General features: G+C 49.0%; 1 protein-coding gene across 1 annotated transcript in view; it reads right to left on the bottom strand.

Annotated features, from left to right (window-relative positions):
- The window catches only part of LOC309566431 (NXPE family member 4-like), a gene marked incomplete at its 5' end in the record, with an annotated part of 79888 nt that overhangs the window by 43294 nt on the left and 16471 nt on the right, over positions 1-20123 (bottom strand). The window lies entirely within an intron of this gene.

Below are 20123 nucleotides of genomic sequence, written 5' to 3'. Positions count from 1 at the left end.
CACATAGGATGTACATGGCACACGGAGGATGGCACACAGAGGATATACAGGGCACACAGAGGATGGCACACAGAGGATGGCACACAGAGGGTGGCACACAGAGGATGTACATGGCACACAGAGGATGGCACACAGATGATGTACATGGCACACGGAGGATGTACATGGCAAATATAGGATGGCACACAGAGGATGGCACACATAGGATGTACATGGCACACAGAGGATGGCACACAGAGGATGTACATGGCACACAGAGGATGGCACACAGTAGATGGCACACCGAGGGTGTACATGGCACACAGAGGATAGCACACAGAGGATGGCACACAGAGGATGTACATGGCAGATATAAGATGGCACACATAGGATGTACATGGCACACAGAGGATGGCACACAGAGGATGTACATGACACACAGAGGATGTACATGGCACACAGAGGATGTACATGGCAGATATAGGATGGCACACATAGGATGTACATGGCACACAGAGGATGGCACACAGAGGGTGTACATGGCAGATATAAGATGGCACACATAGGATGTACATGGCACACAGAGGATGGCACACAGAGGATGTACATGGCACACAGAGGAAGGCACCCAGAGGATGTACATGGCACACAGAGGATGGCACACAGAGGATGTATATGGCACACAGAGGATGGCACACAGCTTATGTACATGGCACACAGAGGGTGGCACACAGAGGATGGCACACAAAGGATGTACATGGCACACAGAGGATGTGGATGGCACACACACAGAGGATGCCACACACACAGAGGATGCCACACACACACAGAGGATGCCACACACACAGAGGATGCCACACACACAGAGGATGGCACACAGAGGATGTACGGTATATGGCAGGAAAAGGATGGCACAGACAGTCGATGGAGAGAGAGAGAAAAAACAAAATCAAGCAGCCTGCAGCAGTCTGATTACCTTCCACCGGCCGCACAGCACATGAAGGGAGGAGGTGGGTGGAGCCATTCTTCTAGGTGCGGAGGAGAGGAGGACGAGCCGACAAGGAGGATCCTCCTCCACTGTGCATGATGGGTCCTCCTCAGAACGTCACTGGTTGCTAGATGTCAGTCGGTCAGTCGGCTGGCCTTCCTAGCAACCAGTGCAGCGGAGACTCAGAGCCACACCGCTCCCGGCGGACAACGGGAGGGGGGGGGGGAGTTTGCCCTAGACCACCAGGTAAACTAATCTGGCCGGGGGGGGGCAGATTGGTGTGTAAGTTGCCACCCTGTGTGTGGGGCCCCTTGGCAAGTGGGGCCCCCGGGCAACTGCCGGGCGTGCCCATTCGAAAAGACGGCCCTGGGCACGAAAGAGGCAGCAGAGATTGTGAGTGGACAGCAGACAGGGGATTTAGCAAGTGCTGGGCTAATCAGCTGCTTGGCTGATTGGTGGGACAGGGGAAACCCAAGGGTGGGACTGATCGGGAGAGGCGGCGGGGAAGGGGCCCAGAGGTGACAGGTGGACAAGGTGAGTGATAGGCACAGACTGAAAGGAGAAAGGCTGATAGGGGGAGGCTGCAGAAAATAACAAGCAGACCAGGGGTGGCAAAGCAGGTGGACTGGGAGTACCTTAGGTGACGGTACTAACCGTCACTATGTGTGACGGATCACCCTGTCCCTGGATTATAAACCCCTTCATGTCATTTTCCAATGAGTTTGGGACATTGCCCTTTTATTGCAGTTTATTTTCCCTTTATTCATCCTCTGAACAACTGAAGATGGCATGACTCATGGCATTGAGTTAATGTAATATAATGTTACAGCCCTTCTCCCCACATCCCCCCCCCTTCCTGTTTCTGTGTCTAATTGTGTGGATTCATGACACAGACAATGGTTTGGACTGGAGACATCTCTCCGCAGGGGGTGTGTATTAAGACTGCCTGTTTCAATGTACAAATGTTCCGTTCCCATTGGCTGGTCCTTGTCCCCTCCCCCCCTTTGGCAAGGCTAAGGGGAGTTTCCCTAACTGTGTGTAAAACTGTATGTCTTGGAATTTAATAAACAGTTCTTGCTTAGACTCACAACATAGTGTGTCATCTCATGTTTGTGGGAGAAGGCTATACCAGCTCTATCTCCCTTCCGCTTGGATCGCTAAATCCCTAGCTCTGGTTGGAGCAGTTCCTGCTTCACTCGAAAGCATCCCTCACACTAGGGGGAAAGAGAACATCTCTGGCGGCGAAACCCCTCTTTCCATCGGGGCGGCCGCTACACCTTAGTACCTGGGACTACATTAGTGACTGGGAGTACCTAGTGACTGGGAGTACCTTAGTACCTGGGAGTACCATGTGAATGGGAGTACCTTGTGACTAGGAGCATCTTTGGACTGGGAGTACCTTAGTGGCTGGAAGTACCTTAGTGTCTGGGAGCACCTTAGTGGCTGGAAGTACCTTAGTGTCTGGGAGCACCTTAGTGTCTGGGAGTACCTTAGTGGCTGGAAGTACCTTAGTGTCCGGGAGCACCTTAGTGGCTGGAAGTACCTTAATGACTGGGAATACCTTAGTGGCTGGGAGGGCCTGAGTGACTGGGAGTACCTTTGTGAGTAACTTAGTGACTGTGAGTACCTTAGTGACTGGGAGCACCTTGGTGACTGGGAGCACCTTAATGCCTCAGAGTGCCTTAGTGACTAAGAGTACCTTCGTGGCTAGGAGTACTTTAGTGGCTGGGGGGCCCTGAGTGACTGGGAGTACCTTTGTGAGTACCTTAGTGCCTGGGAGTACCTTGTGACTGGGAGCACCTTAGTGAGTACCTTTATGACTGGGAGTACCTTAGTACCTGGGAGTATCTTAGTACCTGGGAGTACCTTAGCACTGGGTACTGAGAGTGACGCGGGGTGTTAAGAGTGTGCTGGATGCTGAGAGTGACACTGAGTGGGAAGTGGGGCGCTGAGTGGACATGGGGTGCTGAGAGTGACGCTGAGTGGGAAGCGGGGTGCTGAGAGTGACGCTGAGTGGGACGCGGGGTGATAAGAGTGACGCTGAGTGGGATGCGGGGTGCTGAGAGTGATGCTAAGTGGGACGTGGGGTGCTGAGTGAGACATGGGGTGCGGAGAGTGACATGGGGTGCGGGGAGTGACGAGGGATGCTGAGAGTGACACAGGGGGCTGAGAGTGACGCTAAATGGAATGCGGGGTATGTGAGTGATGCAGGCAGCTGAGAGTAACACTTAGGGGGACTTGGGGTGCTGAGAGTGACGCGGGGTGCTGTGAGGGATGCGAGGTGCTGTGACTGAGGGTGGGTGCTGAGAGTGACGCTGAGAGTGACGCAGGGTGCTGAGAGTGACACAGGGTGCTGAGAGTGACTGTGAAGTAATTGGAGTAGGTATCGTATTAGGGGAGCTTGGAATAGTGTAGGTAACAAATAGCAGGTCATTATCCTTATTATCCCCATTAGAATAGAGGGTAATAATGTCTGACAGGATTGGGGATGCCACTCAGTGCACATCTTGCTCCATGTATGCGTTCCTTGATGAACCAGTCGAGGGCGAATACTGCTGTGTGAGATGTGAGCGACTTGTTTCTCTGAAAGCACAGATCCTGGATCTAGAAAACAAGGTGGCAACACTGTGCAGCATCAACAACCTGGAAAGGAGCTTGGACATTACCCAGCAGGTGCTGGCGGGGGCCAGCGTAGAGGAGGGTGGAGACCTGGAGGCACAGGAGCCGGAGGTAGGCAGTTGGGTGACAGATAGAAGAGGGGTAAAAGGAAGAGCGCTAGGGAGGCCAGTCCTAAGTTTGTATACCCCAACAGCAGGGCCGTGCTTCCACTAGGCAAACTAGGCAGCCACCTAGGGCGCATTGCAACCTAGGGGCGCAGCCATGAGTCGGCACTCTCTGTCCATCAAGAATGATCCTTGTGAGCTGAGGGAAGGGGGCGGCAGTGGGGGAGGAAGAATGGACAGAGGAAGATACCAGGTGTCTGGGGCAGTGGCTGAACTACCAGGCCCTGGCTTTCCACCACTGTTGGGGGGGGGGCCCAAGAGGCTGGAAGGGAGCCCACAGGAGTGCTGCCTGCATGATGATCCTCTTCGGCTGGAGCTGAGAGGTGTTAACCCTGGGCAGGAAGTGACTCTCTGCACTGAACTGGTGGGCAGCCGTTCATTTCCCTGGGTCGGTATTAAGCAGGGAGCAGAGGAGAGCTGAACCTGACCCCAAGCTTGGCACTGGAGGGCGGCACCTTTGCTGGAGCAGAAACGACGAGGCACCGGAATGGTCTGAGGAGGTTGGGGATTAGGGACGTGCAAAGCTATCTGACTGCGGCTTCTCCCTTCACCAGGAGCCGGTTGGAGCTGTGGTGAGCACTGTGGTCCTGAAGAGGAGCATCCTAGGAGAAGGAATCAGCAGGATCACGGTGAAGGAGGGCAAAGTGCGGGCCACTTTCTTCATACCGCCCAGTAAGTGTCCCCAGAACAGGGGTCCCTGGGTGTGACATGGAGGTTCCCTGGTGTGAAAGGGAATCAGGGTCACCAGGTGTGCCATGGGGGTTAGAGGTCACCGGGTGTAACAGGGTTTTGGGGTCACCAGGTGTGCCATTAGGAATTGGGGTCCCTGGGTGTGCTATGGGGGATTGAGGTCCCCAGGTGTGGCATGGAAAAACATCAGGTGCCCTTGGTGTGACATGGAGGATCATCGGGGTCCCTTGGTGTGGCATAGAGGGACATTAGGGTCCCAAGGTGTGACATGGAGGAATATGGGGGTCGTTGGGTATGACAGCATAACATAGAGGAACAATCAGATCAGGGTCACTGGGTATGACATAGAGGAGTTTTTAACCCCTTCCCTTTTTACTTTATTTTTTTTGGGGGGCGCGAGTAGCTGGTCTTGCCTAGGGCGTAAAATAGTCTAGCACCGGCCCTGCCCAACAGATATGCCAAGTTGCATGATGTTGGGGATATAAGCTCAGAGGTGGCAGTGCTGGAGCAGGCTAAAAGTCCATACTAAAAAAGTCCTTGGAATTGGATCAATCACTCACCATCATAGCTTCAGTTCATGAAGAAACAGTTACCTGGTGGGTATACAGAATGATATGTACAAATGTCCGTTTTAACTTCAGTTTCTCACATAGAGTAACCCATAGGGAGAAAACAAAAAAGGTGAAATCTCATGGTGCTGTAATTCTGAGCTAGCAGTTCATGTAGCAAGAAAGAAGAGCAGAGAGGAATCACCCGTGATGTAATGATGAAAATACAAACTTCAGTGCTCCACTTCTGTCACCCTACATGTAATGCGAACTCACCAGATAGATGTTAATAAGACACTTGTCATCAAAACAGTAACTCAAAACATCCTGTTATACGTTAAAGCACAAACCTCGTTTTCTCCATATAGCCATCAAAATGGAACAAGCCAGTGTGTCATGAAAACCCCCCCAATAAATATTTAACACCCTGATCACCACCAGTTAACCCCTTCATTGCCCTGTCACGGTGTCACTTTAATAGTGTACAGATCTTTCTTTTCGTACATCACGGGACACAGAGCCATAAATCATAACATATGGGTTATATAGCCACCTATAGGTCAGAATTGATGACCCCCTATATAACCCCTCCCATACAGGAAGTACCTCGGTTTTTTCACCAATGTCTAAAAGGTGAAGGTTGCTGTGGAGAGGTGCTCCACATGTTTGTTATGTTTCAATGAAGAAGAAAGAAGAAGATGCTATCATACCCAAAACAAAGATCACTGGATCTAAGGGGTTAGCTATCGGATCCATCTAAAACAGTCAATGGACTAAAAGAATGGTACCCGAGCCTCGGGAAGCAGATATGAGGTTTTGCCTGTAACGCTGTCCTTTTTAGGTGCTGGACCATGGGATCCGGACCCTTGGAATCAGGGCTGCTGTTAGAAATGATGGGGCCCCATACAGCCTACCTGATGGGGCCCCCTTCACCGCATCCCTGGCCCCGCCTCAAAACAAAATGCAGGTTTGTCACCGTTTACGTATACGTGCGGGACCAATGTGCATATTTGCAATTACGCATGAGCAAGGGGGAATGGGGGCTTTAAAAAGGTTTTACATTTTATTTTTTATTATTTATGTTACTTTGTGCAAAGTCGCTGGGGCTATAATGCTGTAGGGATGACCAAGATATCACCCTTCCAATCCAGGTAAAGTGCCAGTGTTCTGTCAGAATAGCGCTTCCTATCAGATTTTGCTACCGGAAGTGGCATACGGACTAGAACTACTTACTGCGCATGCGGCATGCATTCCAACATGGCCACTATGCGTTCCAATAGGTTTACTAATGTGACAAAACAGGAAGCAGCGGTGGACATCTTCTTACACTCAAGCAAGTCCTGAATTTTACATTTATTTTAGCAGTAAACTCACCTTATAGAATAAATTACAGTATTACATTTGTATTATTATTGTATTCTAGTAAATATAGCGAGAAACCTGCAGCCAGAAGGTGGTGACGGCCATCTCAATCTTGGTACACCCACACTGCTCAGCGACAAATTAATTAACTACTTGCCTACTGTGCACTTAAACCCCCTTCCCATCCAGACCAATTTTTAGCTTTCAGCGCTCTCACACTTCGAATGACAATTGCGCGGTCATGCTACACTGTACCCATATGAAATTTTTATCATTTTTTTCACACAAATAGAGCTTTCTTTTGGTGGTATTTAATCACCTCTGGGTTTTTTATTTTTTACAAAAAAAAAAGAAAAAAGACAGAAAATTTTGAAAAAAAAACGTTTTTCTTATTTTCTGCGAGTAAATTTTGAAAATAAATTTTTCTCCTTCACTGAAGGGCGCTGATGAGGTGGCACTGATGGGCACTGATAGGCTGCACTGATGGGCACTGATGAGGTGGCACTTATGGGCACTGATGAGGTGGCACTTATGGGCACTGATGAGGAGGTACTAATATGCCGCACTGATGAGCACTGATAGGCGGCACTGATAGGCGGCACTGATGAGCACTGATAGGCGGCACTGCTGGGCACTGAGAGGTGGCACTGCTGGGCACTGAGAGGTGGCACTGAGAGGTGGCACTGCTGGGCACTGAGAGGCAGCACTGACGGGCGGCACTGATGGGCACTGATAGGCGGCACTGATGGGCACTGGCGGATGGCACTGATGGACACTGACGGGTGGCACTAATGAGCACTGATGGGCGGCACTGATGAGCATTGATGGGCAGCACCATCAGTGCCCACACTCAGTGCCCATAGTGCTGCCAGTCAGTGCTCATCAGTGCCTAAATGAGCAGGCACTGATGGGCACTGACTGACAGCACTATGGGCACTGATTGTGGGCATTGATGGGGGGCACTGATGGCGGGCACTGTGGGCACTGATGGGGGGCAATTTATGTATGCTTTTTACCTTTAGTAATCAGGGCACTGGTGATCAGTGCCCTGATTACATTTCTTCTGTGTCCCCGGCGCTGTGAGACTCCCCCTCCTTCCTCACACTGCAGGCTCCGTGTGAGGAAGGAGCGCCGGCGATGAGAGATGATCTCATATGTTTACATATGAGATCATTTCTCATTGGACGGTCCGATCACGTGGTGAATGGCCGCTCACACGGCCGACACAGATTCTCCCCAATGCGCGCTCGCGGGAGCTCGCGGGGAGAGTCTTTCTGGGAGGCCGTTTAAAAACGGCCTCCCGAAAATTCAAGTCCGCGCTGCAGCCGTATATAGGCTGTAGCGCGGATGGGAAAAGGTTAAAAAGTGAAATAGACTATTTCACTCGGTTGCGGTGAAATAGTCTATTTCAGTATATAAGGTGAGTTTACTGCTAAAATAAATGTAAAATTCAAGACTTACGTGGGTGTAAGAAGATGTCCACCACTGCTTCATGTTCTGTCACATTAGGAAACCTATTGGAATGTGTAGCGGCCATGTTGGAACACATGGTGCATGAGCAGTAAGATGTTCTAGTCCGTATGTCACTTCTGCTAGCAGAATCTGATAGGTAGCGCTATTCTGACAGAACACCGGTACATCGATGGGTGGGAAGCGGTTAAAGGGGAGTGGTTTGACTTCACATGTTTACTGTCCCCCAAACACAAGTTTAAAATAGCATCTCACTGTGTCCTATGATCATCAGCATGAAAATCATACAGGCTGCAGGTGCCTTGTCACAGTGTCACATGGCTGCTGGAGGTGCTGACTTTGTTATGCAGTAGTACTCAGGACAGCCATAGCTTAATAAAGTCAGCACTCCCAGCAGCCATGTGACACTGTGACAGGGCACCTGCAGCCTTTTTGATTTTCATGCTGATGATCTTCACTCACTGTGTCCAATGCAGCCACGCTGTCCTCCTGCTGTTCCCTGTCAGCTGCTGAGCCGTCTGCCTTACAAGATCACTCTCGGAACCTGAGTAGAGGAGGTGGAAGCTGAGCAGAGAATTATTGTATTCCTCCACCAGGCAAGGCAGTGGACAGCAGCAGCCAGGACTGTATGATAGCAAATCTACATCCCATGTATACATGCGCCCCCGAAAATGAAAAAAAAGTCCCATCACTGCACTCACCTCCTGGGCCCTTCTGTTGACATAATTGGACCCAGGAAAATGTAATTACACCCCCAAGAAAGTAAAAATTAGGAAAAAGTTTAGAAAAAAAAATTTTTTTTAACATGCAGAAATTAACTGTGATTCTGCCCGGGCCCCTTGAAGAGCTGATGGAGCCTGGGCTCGGTACAACAGGGCTGGTTGTACTGCCCTATCAGCAGCACTGCTTGGAATACCAAACCCCAAAGGTGCTCTGTGCAGGGTGCTCTACAGGTCCAAGGCCGTGGCCCCTCTTATATAGGAGACCCAGTCCTTGAAGGTCTTTAAGACCATGCTCACCGTTAAGAGTGAAGATTGTATTCTTGCTTATAGCAGTTTCCTGCGGCAGGACTGGTGAGTCCATTTTAAATATTTACACAGCGAACAAAAACCTTAAAAGGTTAAAAATGGCAAAATTGTAAATATTTTATGCACTGTTCCCTTTAATAAGATTACAGAGACTTGTACCAAGTGTATTTCTGTTTGTATGTACATTGTAGCAGGTTTATGAAAAGTATGTTTAAAGTTTGTTTAAAGCATATTGTTACACTGTTTCTTACACTGAGCTAATTACCTGAAAGGTTTTAGCTGTGACAAACAAGATTCAGCCTAAACTGCTCTCTCCCCCATTTGTTTGTTGTGTTAGCCTTGGCGCATAAGCGCTCTTATGTTGGCTTCTGCTGGTTTGCGTGTCTATGGCGTACGCCTATTCGCGCGTGCAGGAATCTTCACATTTAAGTACAGGTGTAAGTCGCGTGGTGGGCATGTTCTAACGCAATTTGGCATCCACGTGGATGCCACGCACCACGCCGTACATGCATAAAAGGGCATGTTCTGTAAGGAACTGTTTCCAACACACTAGCCTCTGTCACAGGCCAAAAGGGACACAGAGCAGCAGCAGCTGGGTTGCGGGAGTCACTGTGGGTGTATGTTACTGGCACTAATAGGTCCTGTATCTTAGGTAATCAGTGTTATGTGCATTAGGCTGTATAAGCTTGGCACAAACCTTGAGTACACTTTAAAGGTAGTACTTCAAGTTTGTCTTGCTATAAAGCAATGCCTGCCTGAAAGTGGGCTGGAGGGAGCACAGTTTGAAAGGGCACTGTAATGCCACCATCAGGCCCTGAAGGTCCTAGCCGTGCTTCCACTGTGTCTACTCCTCCTGATAAGCTAGAGGCAATTAGCCAATCTGAGCCATTACGGTTGTCATGCATAGTAGCTACTCTGTGTACTTCTGCCACAGCCTATGATACCAAGGACGATTTGGCATCGGCATTAGTCAGCCTAGAGGGTAGGATTGCTGACATGATTGCAGCATCACATGGAGGAAAGAAGCGGGTTAGATCCCCCTCTCCTGAGCCACCCTCTGAATCAGTTCAGGATTGGGCAGAGGAGGTGGAAGATGTAGCTGAGGGTGACCCTATAGAAGGTCAAGCTGAAATTTCCACTTCCATGGAGTCAAAGGAATCTCTATCAGGCTCACAATCCCAGATATTGTTTATCCAGTCTCTTGCTGAGATGGAAGGGGCTGAGTTTAAACTCCCGCCCCTAGAGACAACTGAAACCTCTTTTTCCTCCCTGGGCTCATTACGCCCTCCTCAGAGTCCTCGGTCATTTCCCATGCATCCACTCTTGAAGCAAGAAGTGTATAATGACTGGGATCATCCGGATAGGATGTTTTTTCCTCCTAAAAGGTTTTCATTGTTATATCCTATGGAGAATACGTTTTCTAAGAGCTGGAAAATTCCCACTGTGGATGCAGCCATTTCTTCAGTTAACAAGAGTTTAACCTGTCCTGTGGATAATGCCCAGGTTTTTAAAGATCCAGGGGATAAAAAGTTTGAATCTTTATTGAAAGCCTCCTTTGCTATTGCAGGTTCTGCAGTACAACCAGCAACAGCAGCCATTGGAGTGTGTCAGTCTTTGAAAGACCGCATAAAGCGAGTGGCCAAGACAGTTCCTTCTCAAGGAGAGTCTGTGGAAGATCTGTCAGATCTACCTCGCACTTTCTGTTTCGTAGAAGATGCTCTTACAGACTCCATAAGGCAAATGTCACGGTTTTGCTCTGATGACAGTGCATATGCGCAGAATCCTTTGTTTAAAGAGCTGGTCTGTGGAATTACCATGTAAAAAATTGCTGGCTAGCTTCCCCTTTCAGGGAGAACGCCTTTTTGGTGGTGATCCAAAAGATCTTGGGGGGGGGGGGGAGTACGTTGCTACCTGTAAAGAGAAAGAGCAGGCTTCCCCCCTTTAAGATCCCCAGCACACATACTGTAATACCAGTGTTTCCAGTTCCAGGCAGTGGTGACAGCCTTAACCGTCTGCATCCAGACCCAAGCCCTCGGGGCAAGATCAGAAAAAGCCCTGGACTCAGAGATCAGCCAATTTTTCCCTTTAAGCCCTCTCAGTGAAGGGGTGCCTCCACTCGCCTGGGTGGGGGGAATACTCCTGCAGTTCTCAGGGGCATGGGTGGAGTTAATTTAAGACAACTGGGTTGTCTCTACCATTTCACAGGGATACAAGCTGGAATTTCGGGTGTTCCCGCATCCTCAGTTTGTGAGTTCAAGTATACCAACAGATCCCCTAAAAGAAAGATCTCTCTTTCAGGCATTGGACCATCTGAGAGCTCAGGTTCCAGAAAACGAAAGGTTCAAGGGTTTTTACTCAAACCTATTCATAATCCCCAAACCAAATGGGGATGAGAGACCTATTTTGGATCTCAAGGTGCTGAATCAATTTCTGATTTTTCGTTCTTTCCGCATGGAATTAATTTGTTCAGTCGTAGCCTCCCTGCAGGGAAAGGAATTTCTTGCATCCATAGACATCAAGGATGCATATCTTCATGTGCCTTTATTTCAGACCCATCAAAGGTTCCTTCGTTTTTCGATTGGAAACCATCATTTCCAGTTTGTGGCTCTGCCCTTCAGGTTGGCCACAGCACCAAGAGTGTTCACAAGGATCCTAGCTCCAGTATTAGCTGTTCTAAGATCCTGAGGGATATCGGTAATAGGATATCTGGATAATCTATTACTATTAGATCAATCGGCGTTGGCTCTAAGCCAAAATATCCTTCAGACCAGGGCCGGTGCAAGGATTCTTGTCTACTTAGGCGAAGGTGCCTTTTGGTGCCTCCCCCCCCCCCCAATCACACCGTCCTGGCAGCACCCCCTTCTCTTCACAATGCAACCTCCCACCCCCATATGGCATACATTTTATTTGTGCAATAGAATTTCTTTTTACGCCAGAGTCACCCCTGACATCAAAGTCCCCACCATTACTCTATACAGTAGGTTGCCCTCATTCCCTTCATACATTAGTGCCCCTAGAGTCCCATCTTACCTCAGAGTCTTCAGTTTTCTCCCTTTACACCAGAGCCCCTTTTTACATCAGAGTCCCTCTGTACACTAGTGTCCGCCCCCCCCCCCCCTTTCAATCAGCGTTCCCCTGTGCACAGATTTCTTTCTCAAATCAAAGTCCCCAGAAGTCCATCTTCACAAAAGAGTTCTTCTGCATTCCTTCCTTACAATCAAGGCTCCCAGAGCCCCCCTTACATTAGAGTTCCCTTTACATGAAAGTCCCCAATATTCCGGCCCTATAATTACTTTTCCCAGAGCCCGACTTTCATCAGAGTCCCCGGAGTCCCCCCTTACATCAGAGTCCCAAGGGTTCCCCCTTACATCAGAGTCCCCGGGTTTCCCCCTTAGAGCTCATTCAGACCAGCCCTCCACACTGAGCCGCTGTCTGATGTGTCACCGCCCAAAATCCACCTCTGCGCGCTTATCTACAGTTCACCTCTGCGTCCCCATCTACAGCACAGCTCTTTGTCCCGATCTACAGCTTACCTTTACATCCCGATCTACAGCTCACCTCTGTGTCCCCACCCACAGTCCATCCCTGTGTCCCCATCTACAGCTCATCTATGCATCCCCATCTACATCTTAACTCTGTGTCCCCATTTACAGTTCACCTCTGCATCCCAATCAACTGCTCACCTCTGTGTCCCTGCCCACACCCCATCTCTGTGTCCCCATCTAAAGCTCACCACTGCGTCCCCATCTACAGCTCACCTCTGTGTCTTTGCCCACCGCTCGCTATGTGTCCCATGTCCACAACCTACCTTTAGACCCCCTATTCACAACTCACCTTTCCACTGACTGTCCACAACTCAACCCTGTAACCCCCGGTTTACAATTCAACTCTAAATCCCAACTTCACAACTCATCTCTGCCCCACACATCACACTCTGGCAATCCCTGTCCAAAGATCTTACCTTTTCACCGCACTCCATCCACAACTCTCACCTTGGCATCCTGCCCCCACCCATCCACAGTTTTCACCTCTGCACATAGTCCATCCTCCCTCCCCCTTCATTCATAGCTTTGATTTCTGTACTCAGCCCCCATCCATCTATAGTTCCCATCACTGCACTCAGCAGTTCCCCTTCCCTTCTATACATACTGTACTTCTCCTTCATGCGCCTAGCACCGTGACCGTCCATCCACAATGCTTACCTGTGGACGCTGCATACTCTAAATCCTTCTAAAGCTCACCGTCCCTATTACTTATAGCAGCTGACATGGCTCTAGTAGGCAGCTGCCAGCACAGGCATTTTTTTTAAACATACTGCACACTCCCTGCTTTGCTTCTCTTGTTCAGTGGCCATGTGCAAGGAAGTATTGCCAGCAGGCGGTGTCAGCACCGAGAGCAACAGGCTTGGGATGTGGGGCAAGTCAGGGTCCTGTAATGCAGAGCTAGCAATGTCCCCACTCCTCAGTCTAAGGGGAGGTCTGCAGTGAGGTGATCTGCAGCATGCAGAGGAGTAGGAGCACTTAGCTCAGCAGATCATCTGAAGTAGCCTGGAGGGGGGGGGTGCCACTAAAATCTGGAGGGCACAGCCCACCCCAGCACCCACTTTGATCCAGCCATGGAGTGACATCAGTGTGTTGCATGTACTTTCACTGTCTAGGGAGGAGACATGTAAATAAAAGTGTAACTGCAGCAGAAAAAGAACAGCCCCCCCCCCCTGCCAGTTGTATAAATAAGATTAATTTATTGAAGTACATCATGGGACACAGAGCCATAAATCATAACATATGGGTTATATAGCCACCTATAGGTGAAGGACATTGGCGACCAATCAGAATTGATGACCCTCTATATAACCCCTACCATACAGGAAGTACCTCAGTTTTGTAGCAAGCAATAAAAGACCTCAGAGAAGAGGGGAGGGACCTCTGTGTCCAGTGATGTACTTCAAGAAATAGATTTTACAGGTAAGTATGAATTAAAAATCAGTTTTTCTTTTCGTACATCACGGCACACAGAGCCATAAATCATAACATATGGGATGTCCCAAAGCAATGCATCTGAGGGGAGGGGGACACCAAAAAATACCACCATCTGACCCCAAAAGAAGGATCACACCACCGCCTGCAGAACACTGCGGCCAAAAGCAGACTCCTCCTGGGTCCCAACATCCATTCTATAGAAACGAGTGAACGTATGCACCGAAGACCAGGTTGCAGTCTTGCAAATCTGAGCCATAGAGGCTTGATGGCGATGTGCCAAAGAGGCACCTACTCCTCTGGTAGAATGTGCCTTTACAGGAAAAGGTGGAACCTTTCCTACTAAACCATACACCTGGGTAATACCCTGGCGAATCCAACAAGAAATCATAGATTTAGATGCTGCCAACCCCTTTCTGGTGTCTTCTGGGAGCACAAACAAGCTCTCGGTCTTATGAATCTGAGCTGTTTCCTGTACATAAAACTTAAGTGCACACATTACATCAAGAGAATGCAATAACTTTTCCTCCTCTGAGTGAGAAGAAGGTAGTATAATGTCCTGATTCAAATGAAAGGCGAACACTACCTTGGGCAAAAAATCTGGATGAGGACATAAAATCACCATATCTTGATAAAATATCAAGAATGGCTCTTTACAAGAAAGAGCTGCTAGTTCTGATACCCTTCTAGCTCAAGTTATCGAAATCAAAAAGACCAGTTTCTTGGTCAAAAGAACCAGGGGAACCTGCCCCAGAGGTTCAAAAGGCTGTTTTTGCAAAACTGCCAACACCAAATTTAAGTCCCAAGGACACAACGGTGGCTTCACTGGTGGAAACAAATGCAATATTCCCCAGACGAAGGTTTGAACCAACGAATGGGAAGTGATCGGTTCCTGGGAAAAAAAATGATAAAGCTGAAATTTGCCCCTTTAATCGTTAAGCCTGCGGAATATAATCGCCGAATCGATGCATCGTGATGCGACCCTTCGCGATTCTGCATCGATTCGGGGTGACTGCAAAATCGATTAGCTTGACGTCACTTCTGGGGTGGGCGGTGCTGGCGCTTGATGAGAGTGGCGGTGGCAGCGGCCGGGCTTGCAGAACACGGAGCTCCTCGTGGGAGAGGAGAGGAGGAGAGCGGAGCCTGCAGAGCAACCCGACCCACGGACTGCCGTCCCCCCCAATGGACTGGCCGAGGAGGCCCTGCTTTCTGCCTGTACCGTGCACTGCACGAGTCCGAGCTCCAAATGCCCGACATAAAGCTCATCACCCGGGACCTGTCCGAGCCCTACTCCATACACCTACCGCTACTTCACCCACAACTGGCTGCAGCTCTGCTTCCTGGTAAGTCGGGGCACTACAGGGCCCAGCATTACTCCTTACCAGGGCCTGCTATAATACAACTAGGGGCGCTACAGAGCCCAGCTTTCCTCCTTACCAGGGCCTGTTATACTACAACTAGGGGGACTCCTGTAGTCCCCCTAGTTGTAGTATAACAGGCCCTGGTAAGGAGGAATGCTGGGCTCTGTAGTGCCCCTAGTTGTAGTACAGTAGGCCCTGGTAAGGAGGAATGCTGGGCTCTGTAGTCCCCTTAGTTGTAGTACAGTAGGCCCTGGTAAGGAGGAATGCTGGGCTCTGTAGTCCCCCTAGTTGTAGTACATTAGGCCCTGGTAAGGAGGAATGCGGGGCTCTGTAGCTCTATACAGAGCCCAGCATTCCTCCTTACCAGAGCCTGTTATACTACAACTAGGGGGACTACAGAGCCCAGCATTCCTCTTTACCAGAGCCTGCTATACTACAACTAGGGGGACTACAGAGCCCAGCATTCCTCCTTACCAGAGCCTGCTATACTACAACTAGGGGGACTACAGAGCCCAGCATTCCTCCTTACCAGGGCCTACGGTACTACAACTAGCATCAGGTAACTCTTCTAACCTGATGTGGCCTGCTCTAAAGGGGGATCTATGAGGGGACCTGCTCTACTAAAGGGGGATCTATGGGGGGACATGCTCTACTAAAGGGGATCTCTGGGGATGCTGGCCTGCTCTAAAGGGGGATCTATGGCGACCCTGCACTAAAGGGGATCTATTCCATAGATCCCCCTTTAGAGCAGGGTCCCCATAGATCCCCCTTTAGAGCTCAGTTCCCCTGGATCCCCTTTAGGGCAGGCCCAGGCTCCCCATAGATCTCCATTAGAGCAGGGTCTCCATAGATCCCCCTTTAGAGAAGGGTCCCCATAGATCCCCCTTTAGAGCAGGGTCCTCATAGATCCCCCTTTAGAAAAGGGTCCCCATAGTAATCGTGATGCATCGCGGAATCGAATCGTATCGAAACGCGCCCCTAATAATCGTAATCGCATTGAATCGTGAGGTAAGTGAAGATGTGCAGCCCTATTAATCGTGCTCAAGGCTTATTTCATATCTACCCCTGCATGTAGGAAGGATAAAATTCTCCCAATAATATATGTGCGGAGATGCCATTTCCTGGCTTCACACATGCAATAAACATTTCTAGAGACTGGTTTCCTGGCATTAGTGTATGAACTGCAGGGCCAGATACACCCTGCTCCTCCAAGATTAAGGCTTCAATAGCCAAGCCATCAAACTTAGAGACTATACAGCAGGGTGGAAAATTGGACCTTGAGAGAGCAAGTTCAGGCGTAGTGGAAGAACCCAAGGCCTCGTTACTGCCAACCTCTGGATTTGTGCATACCAAATCCTCCTCAGCCAAGCTGGAGCTACCAGAATTACTGGTTTCCCCAACAGCTGTATCCTGCGCAACAGACGTGGAATCAGCTGCACTGGAGGAATCAAAATCAAGGAATACTCCTCCCAAGGAGTCACCAAAGCATCCACTCCGACTGCGAGTGGATCCCTGGTCCTGGACACAAATCTCTCCAATTTGTTGTTGAACCTGGATGCCAACAGATCTACGTCTGGGACCCCCCAGCATTGGCAGATCAATTGAAAAATCTCAGGATGTAAAGACCACTCCCTCGGAAACATATGTTGATGGCTCAAGAAATCTGCCTGCCAGTTCTCTATTCCTGGAATGAACACTGCTGTCAGGCATTGCACAAACCTCTCTGCCCAGGACAGGATAATATCCACCTCTTTCTGGGCTGATAGACTCCTGACATAAGCCACAGCCATGGCATTGTCGTATTGCACCCTGACATGGTGACCCTGAAGTTTGGGCATCCAAAATTTCAGAGCCCGACTGACTGCACAAATTTCCAAAATGTTGATGGGGAGACGACTCTCTACCCAAGACCATTTCCCGTGGACGGTAGCTTCCTCCAGAACTGCTCCCCAGCCAGAGAGACTGGCATCTATAGTCACTACCCTCCAGGTCACTGGAAGAAAGGATTTCCCCTTCTCCAGATTTCTGGTCAACAATCACCAATTCAGTCTCTCCCATACTCTTGGTAACAGAGATATGGACCAGTCCAAGGACTGCATTTTCCCGTTCCATGCAGACAGAATGTTGTTCTGCAAGGGTCTGGCATGGCATTGAGCATAGGGGACTGCCTCGAATGTAGACACCATCTTTCCTATTAACATCATGCAAAGACGTATAGAAGGATATCTCAGCCTTTACTATGGACCGAACCTGATCCTTCAAGTCTGACACCCTCCTTGCTGGCAAGAATATCTTTGCCTGTACCATGTCAGCAAGAAGCCCCAGGTATTTCAGATGCTGAACTGGCTGTAATGCTGACTTTGATACGTTCAGTATCCAACCCAGACGTTCCAGAAATTGTACTGTCTGAAGGACATTTCAGCTTAGAGCAAACGCCAATCAATCTATTAGTAACAGATCGTCCAGATATTCTATTACCAATATTTCTCAGGACCTTAGAACAGCCAATATGGGAGCTGAGATCTTTGTGAACACTCTTGGAGCTGTGTCTAACCCGAAGGGCAGGACCACAAACTGAAAATGATGGTTTCCTATCACAAAATGAAGAAACATTTGATGGGCCTGACATATAGGCATATGCAGATATGCATCCTTGATGTCTATAGATGCTAGAAATTCCTCTCCCTGCAGGGAGGCTATGATTGAATGAATTGACTCCATGCAGAAGGAACGAACGTTCAGAAACTGGTTCAGAGCCTTGAGATCCAAAATAGGTCTCACATCCCCATTTGGCTTTGGGATTATGAATAGGTTTGGGTAAAAACTCTTGAACCGTTTTCTGGAACCTCAGTTATTACCCTATGAGCTCTCAGCTGGTCCAATGCCTGAAAGAGAGATCTTTCTTTTAGGGGATCTGTTGGTAAACTTGACCTCACAAACTGTGGATGTGGGAATACCCGAAATTCCAGCTTGTATCCCTTTGAAATGGTGGAGACGACCCAGTTGTCCCGAATAGACTTCACCCATACCCCTGAGAACTGCAAAAGCCTTCCCCCCACCCAGGCGAGTGTGGGCGCCCCTTCATTAATAGGGCTTAGAGGCAGACTTGGCTGATCTCTGGGCCCAGGGTTTTTTCTGACCTTGCCCTGAAGGCTTGGGTCCAAATGCAGACGGTTGAGGCCATCGCCACTGCCTGGAATTGGAAGCACTGGTATTATGAGTGCTGGGGATTTTAAAGAAAGGACGGCTGCTCTTCCTCTTTACAGGTAGCAATGTACTACCCCCCCCCCCCCCCGAGAACTTTTGGATATACTTGTCCAGATCATCACCAAAAAGGCGTTCTCCCTGAAAGAGAATCTAGCCAGTCATTTTTTACATGGTAATTCTGCAGACCAGCTCTTTAACCAAAGGTTTCTGCGCATATTCACTGTCATCAGAGCAAACCATGACATTTGCCTTATGGAGTCTGTAAGAGCATCTACTGCGAAACACGAAGTGCAAGGTAGATCTGACAGATCTTCCACAGACTCTCCTTGAGAAGGCACAGTCTTGGCCACTCGCTTCATGCGGTCTTTCAAAGACTGACACACTCCTATGGCTGCTATTGCTGGTTGTACTGCAGAACCTGCAACCCCAAAGGAGGCCTTCAATAAAGATTCAAACCTTTTATCAGCTGGATTTTTAAAAACCTGGGCATTATCCACAGGTCAGGTTAAATTCTTGTTAACCGAAGAGATGGCTGCATCCACAGTGGGAATTTTCCATCTCTTAGTAAACTTATCCTCCATAGGATATAACAATGAAAACCTTTTAGGAGGAACAAACATCCTATCAGGATGATCCCAGTCATTATACACTTCTTGCTCCAAAAGTGGATGTATGGGAAATGTCCGAGGACTCTGAGGAGGGCGCAATGAGCCCAGGGAGGAAAAAAAGGGTTTCAGTTGTCTCTAAGGGGGGAAGCTTAAATTCAGCCCAGATCATCTCAGTAAGAGACTGAATAAAAAAAAAAAATTGAGATTGAGAGGCTGATAGAGACTCCTCTGACTCCCCGGAAGTGGAAATTTCAGCTTGACCTTCTATAGGGTCACCCTGAGCTACATCTTTCACATCCTCTGCCCAATCCTGAAGTGATTCAGGGGGTGGCTCAGGAGAGGGGGATCTAACCTGCTTCTTTCCTCCATGTGGTGCTGCAATCATGTCAGCAATCTTACCCTCTAGGCTGGCTAATGCCGATGCCAAACCGTCCTTGGTAACAGAGGCTGTGGCAGAAGTACACAGAGTAGCTACTATGCATGACAACTGTAATGGCTCAGATTGGCTAGTTGCCTCTGGCTTATCAGGAGGAGTAGACACAGTGGAAGCACGACTAGGACCTTTAAGGCTTGATGGTAGCATTATGTTGCCCTTTCCGACTGTGATCCCTCCAGCCCTTTTTCGGGCATTCATTGCTTTATAGCAAGACAAACTTGAGGTACTAACTTTAAAGTGTACTCAAGGCTTGTGCCAAGCTTATCCGGCTTATGCACACAGCACTGATTATCCTAAGATTCAGGACCTGTTTGTGCCAGTTACATACACCCACAGTGACTCATGCAACCAAGGTGCTACTGCTCTGCGTCCCCTTCAGCCTCTGACAGAGTTTAACGCGTTGGAAACACTTCCTTTAAATTTGCGCCTTTTATGCTGAATATCGCATGCCCGGCGTGTGCATGCACGCCATTGCATTCAAACCCGCCTTCCTATGCGGCAAACGCCTGTTTATAAAAAGTGAAGATTCCCACGCGCACAAACAATCCTTCGACACAGACATGCCAGGAAGCAAAAACAGCAAACATGGGGTAAGAGAAGCTTAGGCTAAATCTTGTGAGCCACAGCTGATACCTTTCAGGGGATCAGCTAAGGGTAACAAACAGTGTAACAACATGCTTTAAACAT

The sequence above is a fragment of the Pelophylax lessonae genome, assembly GCF_965119305.1.
Source record: "Pelophylax lessonae genome assembly, chromosome: 11".
NCBI classification, from domain to species: Eukaryota; Metazoa; Chordata; class Amphibia; order Anura; family Ranidae; genus Pelophylax; species Pelophylax lessonae.
The sequence above is the reverse complement of the archived record's forward strand: the minus strand, read 5'-3'. Positions and strand labels throughout refer to the sequence as shown.